At 39.9% G+C, this 19981-nt stretch overlaps 1 protein-coding gene across 1 annotated transcript in view; it reads left to right on the top strand.

Annotated features, from left to right (window-relative positions):
- Positions 1–17961, top strand: part of LOC126298398 (uncharacterized) — a 257404-nt gene extending 239443 nt beyond the window's left edge. The window contains exon 6 of the mRNA XM_049989711.1: positions 17161–17961. The gene's annotated coding sequence lies outside the window, so the exon portion shown is untranslated. The remainder of the gene's footprint in view (positions 1–17160) is intronic.
- The last annotated feature ends 2020 nt before the right edge of the window (positions 17962–19981 follow it).

Consider the following 19981-nt stretch of genomic DNA (forward strand, 5'->3'; position numbering starts at 1 on the left):
TATATAAATAGTTCTAAAATGTATAGCATTTTACTCATATTATTTTCTGAATGAGAATAATTAATAATATATTCCAAATAGCATTAATATACATTGTGCAACAAATCTGAAGGTCTAGTTTTGAAACCCTATCACTTTCTCCTTTTGCGATGCAGAGATTCGAAATTCGCGTCGAAGTTGTCTACAACCTTCCTCTTTGATGGCCCAAAATCGTGGTGCCCTCTAATGTCGCCTTCGGACTCGGCGGCGCTTGAAACAGAAAGGTGTCGAACAAAGGCTAGAACTCAGCAGTCCATGTGAAAAATAATTTGGCTTAATGGTGTCACATTGGCACCAAATTTCACAAAAAATCGGACTAAAGCGTCACACCATGGGAAGATCGTCACAAACTCCTCTTACCGGCATCTCATCCCTTCTTTCCACGCTTCTGTGCCTACCGTTCCAATTACGTTGTTTTATTTATGGGTGACCGATGAAAACATTTAGGACACACCATTGCTCAGTATCGACACGTAAAGCCCTCACGATGTGTCATGAGAGGCGTAAATGAAACAAAACCTTCTCTTGGCGCGTCCATTTTCACACATTTCGTAGTCCAAAACGACCGTTTGTAGGGTGATGTACTACAGGACAGAGCTCTTTACAACCCTTGACACTGTTGACACCTGGACCATTCAACAAATTTCTAAGGACGTCATGGGGTAGGAACCCAAATGAACATGGTCTCAAACATTTGGAGTGCAGCACCACCACAGTTTTCCTCTGATATCCTGTGTGGAAAAATTACGGACTTTCCAAACGCCTTGGTGGAATCTGAAAGTGATCTGAAACAAAGTGTATTTATGATCCTTTATTCCGCCTGTTTTGTGCTCTACTGTGACGTGTGGGCGAGGGAATGCGATATTGAATAAAATTGAAAATAGTCTTTTTAAGACCCCAGTTGGGCAACAACCTCGATGTTTGTTGTTTATTAATGTTTCTGCACAGTGACACCCATCAACTGAGGCCTAACCGCTAGTAGGATAGTGAACCCTTTTGAAACCCGTCAGATTTCGCACGCAGCCAGCAGCCGCTAGTATCCAGAGTGTTGCTGTCCCACTAGCGGTCGCACAACACTTCAAAGAGGTGGATTCACATTCACTTCTTGATGTCAATACAGAAGAGCTGTATCGTCTAGGGGTGTCAACAGCGTCAAATGTTACCAGCAACCTGTTGGATACTGTACAGGAAAAAGTACCTTCGACCACAAAATTTGTGAATATGAACGCCCCAGGAGCAGGGGTGCTTTCACACACCCACGTTTTCGTGCGTGTTCTGAGAAGCACCGCCTCTGAAATGTATTCCATGGTCACCCGTACGAAAATAGCATGATTTAGACGCTGGGAGTCGCGGTCCTCACTACTGTCGCAGAGATGTCAAGATAATGGTTGAAATGGCTCTGAGCACTATGGGACTTAACATCTATGATCATCAGTCCCCTAGAACTTAGAACTGCTTAAACCTAACTAACCTAAGGACATCACACAACACCCAGTCATCACGAGGCAGAGAAAATCCCTGACCCCGCCGGGAATCGAACCCGGGAACCCGGGCGCGAGAAGCGAGAACGCTACCACACGACCACGAGCTGCGGAGAGATGTCAAGAGAGGGTGGAAAGTGGGTAAGGGGAGATGCGACGACCATCTGTCTCTATTGGAGGAAATGACGGAGTTTATATAAAAAAAAGTGGACCTTTATTTTCATGGATCAGTGTGTTATACAGCACCTAAATATTTAGAACGCAAAATATTTACAAATATTGCTTAAAATTCAGCGTCATGTCTGACAACAATAAAACCCGAGATTCTTGGCGTGATTCTAAAATCAGATTATAGAACGAAGTACCTGCCAAAAATCGAGTGTTCCAATGTACAGGATCCTCTAAGCACAACACTCACCCAATTAAAGCTTAGGCTGCGTTAAAGATCAGTTGGTCCTAACAGCCACAAGTTATATTCACCATGCTTGAGGAAGAGTAGAAAAAAATCTATTTAATTTTTTCGGGTAATAGTAAAAGTCTTTCCCGAAAGTTGAATGCTGTGATAATAGTGAAATTTTGTCCTACACCATACTGGTAATGTATGTCGTATTTGTGGATTTTATAAGTCTTTTGGCTACATCTGTGGAACAAGTTACTTTAAATCACTTTTTAAATATTTTCTGTGGCGTATTTGCAAAAGTCTCTGAGGACGATCTTCATAACCAGGTAAATGAAAGGTCCGCTGCATGCTACTGGACGCCCCTTTCTCCTTAGTTTCGAGGCAGGAGATTCCGTGATCCAAAGTACTCATTAATGTGTGTTTTTCAGACTGTTGTTGATTTATCCTCTTTTGCTCTAGAATTCTACATATGTTTTCAGTTTACATGGGCTTACGTTTTTCCAAGTTGTATACATAAACGTAGAAGAGGAAATGGGAGAGCGGTATGTATCTCGGAACGAAATGGAATGTTATTTGAGACTTCAAATTCCGACCTTTTGGTGAAACGATGACAACGAGTAACTGGCGAACAAGCTCTCAGATAGCTACACTGGAGGTAAAGCTCCAAGCAACCCCAAGAAATCCAATGTTGGCTACTTCATTAACCGTTAAATTGTAGGCGGCACTCTGTCCGCAGTTCTCCTACATGTAGTTCGATGAGTGTTCTCCATATCTTCGCCCTAGACATGAGGCCACACAGTCATTGATATTTGCTTAGTGTGTCGTTAAGTATTGATAAATCCAGTTACTTGCTTCCTTTACATCACAACGATGCAATTAAATTGTAGCTGTTGCATCAGAGTGTAGCTGCTTCGCCACCGTGATAGAAGCACTGGGTCCGCGTTAATCACTCAGTGCCACGTAATGAATATTCACTCGCTGCGCATTTGCAGCTTACCAGTGACTGGCAATGACGCTCATTAGACTGTGACACAAGCAAACACACTACATAATTTTGAGAAAACATAATCAACACCCTACGTTGTGGAGTTGTAACCCACCACAGAATGGAATTTTTGGACGTAGGACAAGAAAATCCTGAATGTGAAAACACGTGAGACAGTAGATCTCATAGATCTTTCATGTATGCGCTGATGCGTTTACATATCACAGTAAGCAGGAATAGAGCTACCGTATTCGTCTAAATCAGAATAAAAGAGAAAGTGCACTATTTTTACAATTCTGAAGTTTCAATTGTACCTCTTTGCCACGTTTCATATCGCCTTAAAACAAGTACAAAAAACGACAGATCGTGCGTCCCACTGATTCAGACGAGATTCAGCGTATCGCTCTGGCGAACGGGACAGGAGAGAGACACGATGTTATTGTGTGCATGGCACATGTCGGAATTAACCACGAGGTGGAATGAATTCATCAACATGGACAAAAGTTTGCTATCCCGAGAATAATGAGCGGGAAGTATATGCGTGGAGTAAAGTGGTTTTCACCTCGTTTGGTTGGTATAGAGGACCCCTCTGCTGTTTATGTATGGTGAGTACAATTCGAGGCACTATGAATGCGCACCGTGAGAAGATTTGTGTATGTGCGCCCGTCTCTCTCTCTCTCTCTCTCTCTCTCTCTCTCTCTCTCACCGAGCGAGGTGGCGCAGTGGTTAGCACACTGGACTCGCATTCGGGAGGACGACGGTTCAATCCCGTCTCCAGCCATCCTGATTTAGGTTTTCCGTGATTTCCCTAAATCGTTTCAGGCAAATGCCGGGATGGTTCCTTTGCAAGGGCACGGCCGATTTCCTTCCCAATCCTTCCCTAAGCCGAGCTTGCGTTCCGTCTCTAATCACCTCGTTGTCGACGGGACGTTAAACACTAACCACCACCACCATCTCTCTCTCTCTCTCTCTCTCTCTCACACACACACACACACATACACACACACACACACACACTATTGTAGATAGGCACTCGTATGCAAAACTTAAGGACAAAAGTACCTTTCCAGAAGCTCCTCCACGTGCGCTGTTCGATGCGGTCGCACATTGTCATCCATAAAAATGAAGTGCAATTCAAACACATCCCTAAAAAGATGCACGAGGGGAAGGAGTAAAGTATGAAAATAACATTGACTGCAGAGTGTACCGTGTTCAAGGATTTGGAGATCAGTACACACATGCAACGTTATGCCTTCACAACAACTGGACCACCAAAACGATCATACTGTGTGCACTACGTCATGACAGTTATCTCTATTCTGTGCTTCGTTGCTGCCTTCTGTTGTCACACCAGACTGGTCGACGAGTGACTCAATAAAAGCTTTCGATTCGCTTAGAGGTTTCTCGTAGAATCATAATTTCTTTTGCTTCACAGCAAGATCATTCGCTAAGGTATGACGGTGGAAATTGAATGTATCGATCGAGATATAGCAACGGCGACCTTCCAAGTATAACATTTGTTGAACAGACACATAAAGTTTGTATTTAGTATGTGTATGAGACAGAAAACAGAACGTCAGTTTAACATTTTGAGAAACATAGGATCATAGATACTAGCAATGAAATCGAGTCACCACAGCTATCAAGTAACGTCATTTCTCAGATCAATTTTAGACTGTATACAAAATACAATTTTATAACTTGTCCTACAGGTCACCGAAATACATTTTAGTATAATTGAAACTGCATTCTACAACAATGGCTGTCATCCATCAAAAGTTGAAAAATGGCATCCCAGGATAAAAACAAAAAAGATAAACGCAGAAAACAAGAAACCTCACAGCATTCATTCATAGATAAAAGCCAAGCCAACAGGTGATATGAACCCGCACACAGGCCCCTCGTAACAAAGTAAGAAGAACATACTCAAACAAATATAAAACATTTCAATAATTCCTCGAGTGAATTAGGAACATGTAGGCTTAGGTATGATTAATGCCTGAAGTTCTACATCGATCAGACAGGTGAAAGCCTTGAGAGGAAATATAGGAAACCTTTTCCATGTTTAAGACTTCAAAACATAAAGAAATCCAGATGATTATAATATCCAGTCAGAAATTCTCTCTCTCTCTCTCTCTCTCTCTCTCTCTCTCTCTCTCTCTCTCTCTCTCTCACACACACACACACACACACACACACACACACACACAGCCTTGCTTGACCATACCCACAATGAGCATGGCCAGTTTTCTGATATTTCTTTTCTTAAATGAAAACTTCCACATAGTTCTCTTCATATTGCAAATAAATATATAATAATTACTTGTGAAGTACTGTTGACAATACTCTTCACATAACTGTTGCGTATTTACATAATCTCTTAAAACGCACTACGTTTTGTGCTATTTGTAAACAAATTTTAACTGAGGCATAAATATGTTTATACTTTAAAATGCCCTATTTTTACACTTAGTCATACCCTTTAGGTGGAATTTAGCAGTGATACACACGTCCATTTATTGACATGCCACATATTTGTACTGCAATAATGTATCTCGTCATTTTTGAAGCTCAGATGCAAAGGAATTACTTTGTTCTTATTTTCACTCAGTGAAAGTCAGTAGGAAATACGTGGCGTGCTTCGACACTTTGTATTTTTCCCCAAAAATCTGTGGTAAAAAATGTAAGCTATATGTAAATAATTTGTTTTTTGATTTTTGACCTCAGTAAAATGTTTTGGAAATGCAGTAAACTAAACTATATTTTGAGTGGCCACTGCCATGTGTTATACGTTACAATTATTTTGGATTATTACCTTATGTGTGCTACCCAAACATCATTGATCCACCAGTAAACAAAAAACATCAAAATTTAGACAGTGAAAGATTCTAGTCTTATATACACATTATTCCGTGTAGCTCTTGTGTCCTTCATTACATTTTGTCACTCAGTATATTTATCCGAAAATTTATCGTTCCACTTGTTGGACAACTGTTTAAAGTCTCACCTGATAAAACATCACTTGTAAATACACAATATTTAAGTTGATATATGCGTCACCAATATAGGACTGTTTTCTTTATACTACTCAAAATGATTTTTCTCCAGTTACCTGAATGGGAAATAGTCTGAAATAGGCTAGTCCTACTCAATACAATTAACATATAGTACATTAAGCAATAAATATGAAATATTATAAAGGTTGAATTTTTCATTCATACAGAGGCTTGTACCAAGTATGAAGGTCGTCAAAATTACGTGCAGTAACGGAATTGAGCTTAGAAGAAGTATCTGATCAGAAACGAAATTTGCAATTTGGTTTTAGGTATGATGTACGACATAAATAAACGTATAAGTCAGCCATACGATCAGTGCTGCCCTCTAATAGCATACGAGTCTATGAAAAGTGTATGCAATATGTACGTGAAGTCAACACTGTATCAAATAAACTAAGTGCACCTAAATGTATATTATATAAAACAAATACAAGATGTAATAATGTCTTAGTTAAAGGAGTTTTTATTTTGCTTAGTACCCTTGCTGCATTCAAACTAAATGTAATAATTAAGGATACAAAGCATTTTGAAGTTGACTGAAATCAGGCGTAAACCCGAAACGTGTCTTGGCACATATAAAGGGTGCAGTAATTTAATAGCTAACAACTTTATGGGTAACAAAGAGACTTACAGGCTGCTTATGTTGTATTCGCACGCCAATATACAGGAATAATTTCTAGTGTGGACGACCCTCCTCCTTCAACGTCGTGATAAATGACTAATGTTCTCTACTCTAATACAGTAATTGTGAACATTTGTACATCTAAGTGTCATTTTTTAAACAAATGTTTAATACAGCCGTGGTATGCCACCAAACTAATCTTAGAACTGTGTTTTCATACTGCATGTTAGTCCTCCTTCTTCTTATTTTTTTCATATTTTGACATATGATAGTACATGAACGCATGCATTTTACAAGATCTGGTAGTGCGTAGAACTTCGGGCTCTGCTAACTGATGACAAAAAAACGAAGTATTTCTATGTTAATACTGTTAACAGACCAATTATACAGAAAATATAAAAATACGTTTAGTGTCTCTAAATGAAAGAAAAGTTAATGTGATATCTACTGTTGAAACCTTGATGCTAAATAATTTATATTAGGTGCATACTTTTTAACATTGAGAGGCATGCAAGCCGAAATCGAGTCATCTGACAAACGGCGTCTTGGCATATCTTTAATTTTATTCATTTAAGAACATGACGGAGAGACACAGGTAGATGACAATATTATCAAGATAGCAAACGCCATCTTCTTTAGACAGATATATGTGTCTGGAATTTAAATGTATGTTTCCATAACTTTCATGTAGGCATGTCGCAGCTTGTGAAATTTTTGTTTGTATTGCCTGATTCTTTTTTTAATTCGTTTACTTCAAATACTTTTCTTGTTTCGATAAATGTTTGAGTCAAAATAGAACTGTAATGGAAATCAATGAGCTGCATTTCAATTTCTTTAATTTTCAGTCGACCAGGTTTAGACATGTTCAGTTTATCCAGTGAAGTCACATTTGGACATATAATAAATTTTAGTGTTTGCTACAATTCTTCGAACTGACAAAATCTCGATGAAAATTCTGCGATACAAATTTGTGTTACCAAAGAAAATTCCTCAGTGACTCTTTCTTGGCCTAGATATTCGTGTAAATCAAAATCGCTGGTAATTATTTTTTTGTATTTGGCAAATACCTGTGGTTTTTGGAAATAATTTCATTATTAGATACTTTCAATTCAGCCTCAAAGCCGCGAAGAAAATCTACCAAAAATAACGGTGCTGTTTGTAACTTGAACCTTTACGTTTAAACCATTGAAATACCGGCACATGTACGTAAGAAATATTAATTTTGTAAGCTGCGTAACGTCTATTAACTGTGCATATTGCACAATTGTTCCATCACTTTGTATAGAAAGTCTTATGTCTTCAAAGTGATCAAAAGATCTCCTCAGTATGTTGCCGTGGCTCAACCAGTGAATATTGTTACACATGAATAAGACTTCTACGCCGAGTTGATTTCATCAAACAACAGTGTGAACGTCCTTTTAATAAAAACTTGTGATGATATAAAGTACACTATTTTTGTGTCTACGGCCATTACATTATCAAGGGAAGCGAAACCACCATGTGCACGCAACTATTTTGACGTATGATGCAGTGGAGTTAAAGATTAGAATGTCCATTGTATGCTTGAAGTAAACTAATGAAACCAGTTTTGCCCATCTTATTGGGAGCACCATCAGTCGTTATGTAAACAATTTTGCTTAAATCTATTTCTATTTCAGTAAGCGAATGCTTAACAGCCATACCAAAATCTGTGTTCTTAATAGTTGTTGACAACGATATTATCGTAAGCAGTTCTTCTTTGCAGCCATTTGCAACATAGTATTGAGAGAACGCAGCTAAACGTGCAGATTTAGTTACATCTGTACTACAGTTACGGTACAGCGAAATATAAGGAGAGGATTTGTTATAATTTGTTTTGTTCTCTTATAAGTGCCGCCATTTTTATGATTCTGTCTTTTATTGTGTGTCTAGATAATGAAGTAGCCTTATTTTCAAAATCTTCAAAAAGTGATTGGGCATATGCCAACCAGGCTTCCTTCGAAAATTTCCTGTCACCAGTTGTTTACCACGCGGAGCAATGACAAATGCTGCCGAGAAACTTGCTGCACTTATATGACAGTTCTTCCTAATAGTTAATCATAGATGTCGACTTTCGGTTCCTGTCTTTAATAGCAGATATAATGAATTATTTATGCTATGGTTCGCTTTTTTGGCAAAGAGATTTGTGATTTGCTTCATAGTGTCGTTTTACACACTGTGTTCTACATATCACGGAACATAAAACACCCAACATCTTATTTCCTTCATTAATCATGCAATATATCTCAGCCCAAAATATTGAAACTCAATATTACACTTATCTTGAACTTCCTGCTTCTTTGCCGAACTAGCAGTGTTGAATAATTCAAGATTAAAAATGGGACACACTTCGTGCGATTCCAGCATACAACGTATGCGCGCAACAAACAAAAACAGACCGGTGAACACTGTTTAGCTGCGAAAATTTGGCAGTACGGTGCTTGTCGGTAGATGTCGAAAGTCGTGGTTGTTGGAACAGCTGCCATCCTATGCGATCTAATAGTAGATGACAATGTATTATTACTAATGCATTTGAGGAAACCTCTGCTCACAGTGAGCTTGAGCGATAATCTGTCTAAAACATTTATGTCGTCTTGGCGTCGATAGTTCGTTCACGTTGAACTTTGGTGCTATGACCTCAGGTGCAGACGAACACATGAACTATTTCTATTAGAAAGGCGTACCTAAATTCTTCATTTAATGCTCTGTCCAAATTATCTGGTCGTGTGCCACTAATGGCACGCATCCCATTAGTTTACATCCCTGCTCTAGAATGCTAGAAACTTCATGATATCTTTGAATCTGTTCGAAAATAAATAAAACCAGAAACGTCTAAGTGTTACTGCTCACGTTCTAATTAAGGAAATGTGTAACATTCAGGTTGTTACCGATTTAGGTTACCCACCGTAACTATGACTCACCAAGAAATATGATCAAGTGTTATAGACAACTTTTACTTGATTTCAACTTTACAAGATGGCATTAGTTTTCTTGGCATTTCCCGTTAGATATACACTAAATGAAGAATTCCTGAAGTAGTTTTATAGTATCCATGCATAGCTGTAATATTTCATTGTACCTGCTCGATTATAAACGTGGTAGCATAGCTCTCCCCCCAAGTGTCACATACATGCTAGAATTGGTATGTTTGCAACCCTTTTTTGAAAGGGGCAGTTAAACTGCCCTTAAAACAGCATCCGATAGGCTTTGTGTTTAAACATGCTTATTTTTCCGATTTTTGACGATTTAAAGAATGATCAAGCTGTATGCAGGTTTTCCAATGTATTGAGTTGCTACGTTATTTATCAGTCACTTGTTCCCTTTCTTAGTACTTTCTTTCCAAGTTTTGGGCTTAGTAGAATTTTTTCTTGTGTTGTATTACTCTAAATTTCTTTCGAGTATTAGTTTCCTTTTGTATAGATTCCTATATGAATATTTGTCCTTACTGAAAGCAAGTATAAGTTCCTAGAAGCTATAGCATAACATCGGAGTCTGTCATACTAATTTCCTTACGTTTCTAGTTGTTCTGTCGTAAACTTGTAGAACTCTACCCGGACATCGTGTGTGATATGACTCGATGAACAGGTCCATCAGATTCAACAGTCCTTCTTAAGAGAAAGTGATAACTGTTTATACATGCAAATAATTTGCAGGCGTATAGTCAGCCAGTTTAATATTACTTTCAATGCGTACGAAATTTAATCCCCATATTCTCGTCTTGATTGATGGCGAGACTACAAGTTATTTTGATGTCAGAATAGGAACTTGCTCAATGAAAACAGCCTTTGCGGTAATTGGAGTGGACGGGTAGGGCAGCGCAGGCGGTCGGCATTCCGTGTGAGAAAGTGGACGGCGCAGTCGAAGCAGGTACTCACAAGTGTGTCACCGGGCATTTGCACGCCGCTCGCTCGTCCTGCGTCTGCGTGAAGGACTGCAGCAAACTCTGCTACGCTTATTCGGTGACACCACTCACACGACGGACTGGAATTCATTCTCGGCACATACGGCGAGCTGAAAATTGTGATTAAAATACATATTCTTCCTTCCAAGAGGACGAGCTTATTACCTCAGTGGTTAAGAAACATTTGTTTTTTGCCAAGAGCTGTATGAAATGCCAAACACAGTTATCAACGGTAGCATTTTGTGTGGTCGTAATAAGTCTCTTCAAGTAAGGGCTGCTATACTAGGCTTAAGAAATAAAGCGCTTCACATTATCTTTTCAACAAATAAAAAGAACTAGAGCAGTCAACCTTGTTACAGTGCCTCGTTGCCAACTTAGTCTCAGCCTTAAAACCTGAAACTGAGCGACATCTGGACAGTAGCTCTACAGAATAGTTAGATAGTTTTATCTTTGGCAAGATGACAATCGATAGTTAAGTTTTATCTCCTACCAGAACTATCTCTGCTCATCACATATTTCTTTTACCACGCCCCCTTTCCTATAGTATTTATGTTTCTCTCGGAAATCCGACTAGTCAGTCGACAAGACGCAGCGGAGGAGCGCCTCCGAGGATGTCCAGAGCAGTCCTGGACGAAACGTCAAGGACAGAAGAGTTTCTTGGACCATGACCTCACATCCTGAAAGGTTGACCGGCAGCAATAAACACTCTGTTTGGAATAGTCATCAGCATCAGTTGATTTTGATTTTTGTTACTATTTTCATTAAAAAATTACCTGGCATTTTGAATAGCAACCGTAATTTTTTTTTCGTTTTACACTATAGCGTACTCTTTTGCTATATCTAAACTGAGAGGACAAACGGTCATACAAGTGCGCTAACTACATCTGTAACAGCCTCCTCACATGTTTTAGTGCACAATTTCCTATATTATGAATGCACACGATTAATATCGTGCCAAATGAGCCTCGGCAGAAACCATAGAAATGTTATAAAATAAGTTCGTAGCCACTTTCGGCCCTCGTCCTGTACCGACTGTGTGCGACCACCGTATTCAGTAACGTTAGTACCGACAGAACGTAACAAACTAACAGTTTTTCGCATCATCTCAGTCAGGAAAATGTTTTTCTTCTCACTTGTATACACTTTCAAATCATATTTCCCATGTAGGTTAGGTCGCTTAACTTAATGAATTCCAATTTAATAATTCAAACACTGTGAAATACTGCAAGCGGAATGAGACACTGTTGATCACAACAGACTCCCAGTCTAGATTAAAAATGTTTGAATCACCGCCCGCCAGTTCAGAGATAGTTTGGTGAAATATTCAGAGAACAATACTTTCTGTAGCCTCATTTATGCCATTCATTAGACGCAATAGTCATTCTCTGTGCCATTCGTTGTCTGCTGCATTCTCTCTCAGTTGTGATTTCTCTTTGAACTTCAGCCAGTCTGTCTTTCGCATATTCCATCTTCGTGGTACTGTCAGTTGTATTTCCGCTGCGGGTGTACATAAATTAGTTAAGATAGATATGTGTTCCAAGTCTAAGTTTAAACAGTTACTTCCCATCAGTCTTGGTGGGCGAGGCGTGCTTGTTACTGCAACTTATAATATCTCTACAGCTCTTCGTACTGTTGTAGCAGATCCGTAGTTTAATGTGGTCATAGTTTATTCAATTAAAAATTCTACGTTGTCTACCTCTAAACTGTCATTATTCCTGCAATCCCAGACTGAACGCTGTGCCCTTAAATTGCCCAATAGTAATGAAGAGTTTCTCATTTGATACCATAATTTCTCCAAGTGACTTTTCGCAAATTTTACTGTGGGATGTTGGTACGTTTTTAGTGTATCTAACTCTGTTCCTTTATATTTTTCTGAAACTGCCACAGCCTTGACGATTAAAATTCCTAAGGCCTTGTTCAGTGGAAGTATATTCAACGCGATGGTTTACAAGTGTATCTGCTCTACCTGTCTTCGTCGTTGAGGAAGTTCTACATTACATAGCAATCTGAATCGGCAAAAGTGTCTGTATGCTTCTGCCACATTACACAGTAGCGCACAATGAAACTCATTTTAAAGAACTAAGCTGTATAAATCTCTTCTCTCGGAATTTATATGTCATACATTCCATTGTAATATGTTACGGACCACCGTTGTTTGAGCATTGTATCATATATATCATGTTATATTTTAAAATGCATATCCTACTAGAAGCCAATGTCGTAGTCCTCTGTGGGTTGTCTGGTGATAAAAAGTAAGATTCGAATGGCATTTTTGACTGAGAAACCTCGAAAGGTAAGTTCAACCGCCTAATCGTAAAGGATTTTCAATCCTCATGGAGGATGGGTGTTGTTCAAAAATGGTTCAAATGGCTGTGAGCACTATGGGACTTAACATCTGAGGTCATCAGTCCCCTAGAACCTAGAACTACTGAAACCTAACTAACCTAAGGACATCACACACATCCATGCCCAAGGCAGGACTCGGACCTGCGAACGTACCGGACGCGCGGTTCCAGACTGAAGCGCCTAGATGGGAGTTGTGTCTTGTATAAACCTACTGAGGGTATATGACTGTAATAGATGTGTGTATAGTGTGATGTTTGGGTTGTATGGCGACGAGGGAAGGAATAGTGTGAAGCCGGGTAGCGACACAAAACGCACTCATCTCAAGTACTAACAATGGAACCGCCGAGAATAACGTCCCCACACGACGGGCGTGTCACCATCAACCCCGTTACATGCTCTCACAGCACGAGACGATGCAGAGAAATTTGAAATTTAATCCAGGACACAGGGGTAAAGTGTGGTGATGATGAACACTACGTCAGCACCTCTTCTGCGTTTGTGATGCCACCAGGATTCGCAACCACTACCGCAGAGTCGAGCGCTACCGCACTCGCGTACATTAGCGATCTCAAATACGATGGTGGGTGGTGCCCTGTAAGTTCTTTCAAAATCATCGCCGCTATACCATACATTCACTCACATTCAGAAAGAAACAGACCGCCTTGACCGACTAGACAAAGGATGTTCATATTCACAGGAAATGTTCGTTGGTATTCTTCAGAAGTGATTAGCATTTGAACCATGTCGGCATCCGGGTTCAAGGTCAACATCGGTATCGCGGCGCTACACAACCTACGGGTAAAATGTTCCTGCGGCTCTCGTTGTTGGCATAAACTGAAAGTAATGGATCAGTGTGACTTGAGCAGACACGCTCTCACAGCACGAGACGATGCAGAGAAATTTGAAATTTAATCCAGGACACAGGGGCAAAGTGTGGTGATGATGAACACTACGTCAGCACCTCTTCTGCCTCTTCTGCGTTTGTGATGCCATCAGGATTCGCAACCACTACCGCAGAGTCGAGCGCTACCGCACTCGCGTACATTAGCGATCTCAAATACGATGGTGGGTGATGCCCTGTAAGTTCTTTCAAAATCATCGCCGCTATACCATATATTCACTCACATTCAGAAAGAAACAGACCGCCTTGACCGACTAGACAAAGGATGTTCATATTCACAGGAAATGTTCGTTGGTATTCTTCAGAAGTGATTAGCATTTGAACCATGTCGGCATCCGGGTTCAAGGTCAACATCGGTATCGCGGCGCTACACAACCTACGGGTAAAATGTTCCTGCGGCTCTCGTTGTAGGCATAAACTGAAAGTAATGGATCAGTGTGACTTGAGCAGACACGCGAGATGCCTCACATACCTATGCGCGAACAGTATTGTCAAATCAGTGAGTCTGGAAGAGGGCTTATTATAGGCATGGTAGAATGTGATGCATCCATCCGTGAAGTTGCAGCCCGTGTCGGACAAAGTGTATCGGCAGTCCATGGTTCACGGAAGGTTGTAGAACACGATGAGATGGGTCAGGTCCCACCAACCAGACACTCCCCCCCCCCCCCCCCCCCCCCCCGAATATCGACGACAATTTAAGGGTCTGCGGCCTCCTTGGTTCTGGTGCAATTATGGAACATTGTAACACATCGTACACTATTGGGGTGTTGGTCCATCGCCGTTTATTACGGCGTGCGGGTCGTCCACGTCTCCGCCTACCTTTGAAGAATGTGCAGGGATAACATCACATAGTGTTTTTGGACGAATCCAGCTTCAGTTGCTCGAAAATGATGGTCACATTTTGGTTCGCAGCAGAAAGGGGGAGTGACATCACAGTGACTGCATTCGCACAAGACACCCAGCGCCAACTCAACGCCGTGTGGTGTGGTTACATCCACAAACCACGGTTGATGCCTGTCCAGGGCATTGTGACCAGTGTGGCCTAAGTGAGTGGCGTCCTTCTACCTGCAGCCATTCCCTTTCTGTGCAAGACCCCAGACGCCATTTTTCAGCCAGTAAATGCAGGACCACATGGTGCTGCACGAATTCGTGCCTTCTTGGTGTCACCGGGTGTCAGCCTTTAGCCCTTACCCGCTATATCACCATATTTGCCACCAAAAGAAAATTTGTTTGATATCGTGCAACGACGGGTGCAGCGCTGCGACCAGATGCCAACCACCACAGATTAACTTTGGAACTAGGTGGATGCAATATTGATGGCTATATCACAGACACCATTCGCGCCTTATACGCGTCGATGCCATCAGACATGGATCAACTCCGCTGTATGTAAATGTATTAGCAGTAGCTCTGATATCGTGACCGAACCCGTGACCAGTAACAGCGATGACAGGCTTATTATCACTGTGTCTTGCTTGATTATTTGAGCTTAATTGAGCTGCTGTGATTTGGTAGTTGTCCTGTGATATGCTTTGTTATATTTCTTGTCTGATGTGTACTCACTGGACTGAATTTTTGTGACTTAATTTCATGTTTGTTTACTGTGTTGCTGTTACCGATTCTGTCAGCGTACGCTAGCGTCGGTTCCTGTAGAAACTCTTCGTCTTTCGTTTAACACAGTGGGTGAGCTACAGACACGATTGCTAACCCCTTATTCTCATTTAAATTCTTGCATTTGTTGTAAATCATCCCGCACGTCGTTTCTTTTTGCGTTAAAAATGCCAGTGCGTAGCTGACTCATCTCTGTGCGCCTAGTTGGTATTGCGTAGAACTGGTCCGTACCTACACCTTTGAATGAACTCTGCATTATTACACAGTGTATATGTATAGAACGGAGCTATAAGAAGTGGAAAGACTATTAGAATGTAATGGCCAATTGGCAACGAAATTATTGACTGTAGGAAATCGACCTTATGCACTTTAAGGGAACAATCTCACCATTTACGATTAAGGGAAACTACAGAATATCTCAATCTGGAAGGCTGTATGGGATTTCAACTGCTGTCGTCATGAATGCGATTTCAGAGTCTTACTATTGTGTCATTTCGGCAGTATCACCTGACGTATGATATTTCTGCGAGAGACATTCCTCCCTAAACAGCTACACTAACTAGTAAAATTTGTTTCTTTTCAATAATGGTACAAACCGTCGGCTCGTACCATTCACATTTTCTGTTAAATTTTGGTAAATCGTCTTACTTTAGCAACGTGCATTGTATATTCCATTAAGGCTATTATTTTATCTCGTAACAGCGCAACATATGTATTGAATTTCTAGAGTTTTCTCCGTGATATGGATATTTCATGAGATTTCAGGATTTCAGGGGGATGATGTTCACTGGGTCCTATCTTATAAATCAGTGTAGTGGCCTTCGACTGGATATGGCGGGGGATCTGGTCGCATCTTAACCTAAGCCTAGAGCCATATCGAACGACCACTTGTAAGCTATCGCTTCCTCTTTGGATTCTGAGTATGTTTACAGAAATTAGCCCTGACTGAAATGTTCTCTTATAATATTAAGTTTTGGCCCACTACATGTTATGTAACGCTATCTGATTACGTTGTTAAGAACATATTCACAAGAACAAAATTTTTAAGGTCTTTGAGATCGGGATCATGAGAGTATATCGCAAAAGTTTCAGTCATTTGCTGTGCACATCCATCTTGAAATCTTCGCTTGGGTTTTGGTCAGCTGGTGACGGTGAAAATATATTAAAAAGAGCCTTTTGGGAGTTTTCTCAGGGACCGCTCATGAACTAATGGCGACTCCATAAGTTCCATCAAGTCCATCGTAGACAACATCAAACGCCAAAACAAATAACTGACTGGCTCCACTTGCCTAAGGAGAAGGAATTGTGTAATGTTCATACTTTGACCCTGTACTGTAAGAGAGTGACACTAAGACGATCCCTCTGTTGGGTTTACAAATGGTCCCTGGCCCAAACGCTATCCAAAACACTTGACCCTATCACCAATAGAATCCGAGGCATCAGCACCGGGGAATATGATTTTTATGTGCGGTGCTTTGGAATATATTAGGTACACATGTAGTCGCACGCATACCGATAGAAGTAACAACTCTTTACTATGGCTGAAGGTAATTTATCTGTTAACGGTCCGGGACACGATCACTAAGCCTAGAACATATATTTTCTATCTTGGATGAATGAAATGGCTTCCATTGCTCCAACACTTTCCTTATTTAGCAATCAATAACACTTATTTCGTTGTTAAAGCGCAAAAATTAAATTATTTTCACCATATGCTCTATTAACACTCAACACATCAATGAACGTACACTAATTTGTGGTACTGTTTGTTGCAAAATACTAAATTATCGTTTGTTTCAGGTTCCACGTGCTGTCGCCGCATAACGGATGATTCCTTCATCAATTCACCCATTGCAACTGACGAAAATCCGTTGACTGTTATTGATATCACAGCGTCATTCATTTCTATGATTAGACTTGTAGTTTCATATACGCTGATAATCTTATACAGGAGCATGGACTCCGTGTTCGACTGAAAAAAATCATAACAAATATATTTCGTACATATTTGGTGTATTTACAATTGTATGATACTATTAACTGTTTGAGGCATTAGAGTTTATTAGGCACGCGTGACTGTAGAAAAAAATATTTAGACGTATCTATGACAGTTTGTTCGATCGAATGCTAAATGTTGTTGACGTTCTATCTGCTCTTTTCGACCTAATCAAGTGTAGTCATTTGTGAAGTTCTTTTCCGGCTCTTAAACTTAATAAGACGATGCACTTTTTCAATTCACGACAAGCATGTTTCCGAAACGGGTAATAAACAACGCTGAAGTTTTAGTTCAGTAACATGCATATTAATAAATGGAATGACTGAAAGTAAAAGTTCTTGCCAGTTAGGCAAGTATACGCACAGCGGTTAATGCATGCCAGTATTTATTCTCGAACTGATAGGTTATAAACAATAATTTGCATATCTCTGTACTATGTAGAACCACTATCCCAATCAATGTAACACACATTAAGATTTATTGTTGCTATTAAAGTAAATACTAGCGATTTTTGTATATAATGTTATCTAGATACTAAGTATCGTCGTACAATGTACTAATTTGTATTTACGTAACTTTTGTAATAAAAATTTTAATAAAATGAACTTGAAATACTTTAATGATCCTTCCAAATATTCAACACTGACGTTCATAATGGGTAAGATGTTTAACATCCGATAATGCAAGGATTTCGTTCGGAGGAGATGAATATTTCTTACTGAAAACATTATTTGAAGTAATTGTAACCTTTTTTAAGCACTAATTCATAAAAAGGAAATGATTAAATGAGTTAACCTTTTCATATAAAATTGAATGAATATTGGAGAATTGGGCTATTTACTCTTAAGGAAAGTCTTCCACGTTTCATATTACTTATGTTTATTGTTTAAAGAAAAATATATGCGAACAGCTAAGGAAACTATACAGAGTACTGCAACTAAGGGGAGCTGGAACCGATCAAACATTTGTCTGCAAAAAGATCCCGAATTCAGTAGCTTCCAACGATGTAATCAACATCCAAACACTTTAGTTCCTTAACGTGATGGCAAATATGCGTTTTAATTGTAAATACAGCTGTGAACACCTACGTGGCAAACGCTGCTGCCTTTGATATCACTGGTCATGCTAATACCGTTTAAGTAGTATATTCATTTAAAATAAGCATTTTCAACTTCATGTCCTTACACGTTGTACACATACAGCAATGTTCGCCAGATTCCGCCCGATTTCGTGACTGCAGCTCTCCTGCAAGCAATTTCGGTCCCTGTGCACACTCTCCGCAGCAATAATGCTATCAATATATTGGCGGTACTGCGTTTGCTTCGACTGCTAACGAGATAAATCAGCATGAGACAGTAAACAATGCTTCCTTAACTTTGGTGCCTTCACGAAAAGTGGAGATATGGCTGAGTTTATGGACTGATTATATCAAGAGTATATAATCAGTCATTACATTTGTGGATAAATAGGAGTTGCGGCACAGACAATATAGAAGACATGAGTGAATCTATAAGTCAGAGCAACATTAGCATTCTTCTCACAAACTCTACATGGAAACTGAGTTTAAAGACTGTTTCACAAGTAAGTTAATAGTTTCTTCATTAGCAAGGAGTTCACGTATATTGAATTCACACATTTAATATATAACTCTCTCTTGTTGTTTAAAATATATTTTTCCGATTTTCTTCAGACGCTCTCACCACTTTTACCACATTATTTGTTGTTCCGAAAGTCTCAGTTTTTGTTACATCGGTTCTTGGTTCAATATACATGATTACCTACTAATTTACAATGCGAGAATCCTTTTAGTCCACAGAACGAGCGAGAAGGATCCAGGCCAGTTTTATTGTATAATTTTCTGTTAGGTTCACTTCGATCTGGCTGCTGAAAATGTTGCGGCGTACTAGTAGATGAGAACATTTCATTTGTTTGCAGTACTTCTATCTACGGATGAGCGACTTCTTCCTCTATAGTTGTCACGGTGGATTCCCATTCGGAAGGACGACGATTAAGATCCCCGTCGGGTCATTAACATTTAGGTTTTTCTCTATTTCCATAAATTGCTCAAGAAAAATGCCGCGATGGTTCCTTTGAAAGGGCACGGCCGATTTCCTTCCTCCTCCTTTCCTAATCCGAGATTGTACTCCGTCTCTAATGACTTGAAAGTCGAAGGGGAAGTGAAACTCCAATCTTCCTTAAATTTTTCCCCCTTTCTCTAGGTACATTATTTGTCTATGTAATTGAGGCTGCAGTCTACTAAACGTCAGTTAGAACAGATGTCGACACGTTTCTTTTAAATTTCATCCAGAGTCTCCTCAATAAGCGACAGAACATCATCACTCGCTGACTGTTCTATAGGTGAATATCGATTCAGCCTGTTTACGTTGTCACTGGAGGGTTTCAGTCTCGGGTAATTGCTTTCATACAAACACAGAGCTTGTGAGATACAGCTTCACCACCTAAGCAGGGCGCCGCCAGTGGCAAAGGCACGAGCTAATAATGTGGCTCACAGTTCTTGGCCGGCAACCATTGCACTATGATGAGTGGCCGATTAACGACTTTATAATCGAGTCACAGTGATCTCATCCGAACGTAGGGTATTTTTCTAACTTTAAAATCACATAA

The sequence above is a fragment of the Schistocerca gregaria genome, chromosome X (assembly GCF_023897955.1).
Source record: "Schistocerca gregaria isolate iqSchGreg1 chromosome X, iqSchGreg1.2, whole genome shotgun sequence".
NCBI lineage: Eukaryota > Metazoa > Arthropoda > Insecta > Orthoptera > Acrididae > Schistocerca > Schistocerca gregaria.